Source organism: Poromitra crassiceps (genome assembly GCF_964638095.1).
Source record: "Poromitra crassiceps genome assembly, chromosome: 13".
Taxonomy (NCBI): domain Eukaryota; kingdom Metazoa; phylum Chordata; class Actinopteri; order Beryciformes; family Melamphaidae; genus Poromitra; species Poromitra crassiceps.
Genome location: NC_139644.1, coordinates 6069317 through 6070129, shown reverse-complemented (window position 1 = coordinate 6070129; position 813 = coordinate 6069317). Strand labels below are relative to the sequence as shown.

Sequence of the window (813 nt, the reverse complement as noted above, 5' to 3'; positions counted from 1 at the left end):
CTGAACCTCCTGCACTGCAGCCTCCCTTACTTCCTGTCCCTGAACCCCCTGCACTGCAGCCTCCTTTACTTCCTGTCCCTGAACCCCCTGCACTGCAGCCTCCCTTACTTCCTGTCCCTGAACCCCCTGCACTGCAGCCTCCCTTACTTCCTAAATGACATTTGTGGTATGTTTTGCTCGGCCTCTATCCTCCTCAGGCGAGCAACAAACTCCACATGTGGACCTGCCTGTTGGTCTTGCAAAAAAGTGCAAGTGCAAAAAACAAACAAATAAAAAACAACAACGAAGAAGCGAAATGAAGTCATGCTGGCAAGATATGGAAGAAGCCGTCATGACATCATACAGTCTGCTTTTAGAGTTGCGTGTTGTTAAGTTTCCGGCCCATCTGCCTTACAGTCATGCTTTTTGAAATCAGCTTCTCCCCTCCTATTAAACCACTTTTAAATTCCATCTTCTTTACCGACACTTTGAAAAATGTTCCAGTGAAAATCATCTTTTCAAATTGCAGTTTTCTCGCCAGCCACATCCTCCCCTGTCCCGTCTCTGGCTGCTGCAGATCCTGACGGAGGGAAGGAGTGGAGGAGGGCCACACTGGATTGGCTCCCGCAGCTGTCCATCACGCCTCTCAGACCGGGGCTCAGCCAATGGAGAGTCAGAGTGTTGATGAGGCGGAGGTGGAATGAGTGAAGGATGACGAGGCTGCACGCTGCAGATACAATGTCGATGAAACGATGTGATGATTCGCTCAGTTTAAGTGCTTTTGTATCAATGTGTATGTTTGTGTGCCTTCAAGTGCATGTGTATCTGTGTGTG

At 49.1% G+C, this 813-nt stretch overlaps 1 protein-coding gene across 4 annotated transcripts in view; it reads right to left on the bottom strand.

Moving 5' to 3' along the window:
* Positions 1 to 813, bottom strand: part of wipf2b (WAS/WASL interacting protein family, member 2b) — a 17213-nt gene continuing 16400 nt past the window's right edge. For all 4 annotated transcript variants that reach the window (XM_083648824.1, XM_083648823.1, XM_083648826.1 and 1 more), the window contains exon 9: positions 1 to 813. This exon is cut by the window's right edge and continues 132 nt beyond it. The gene's annotated coding sequence lies outside the window, so the exon portion shown is untranslated.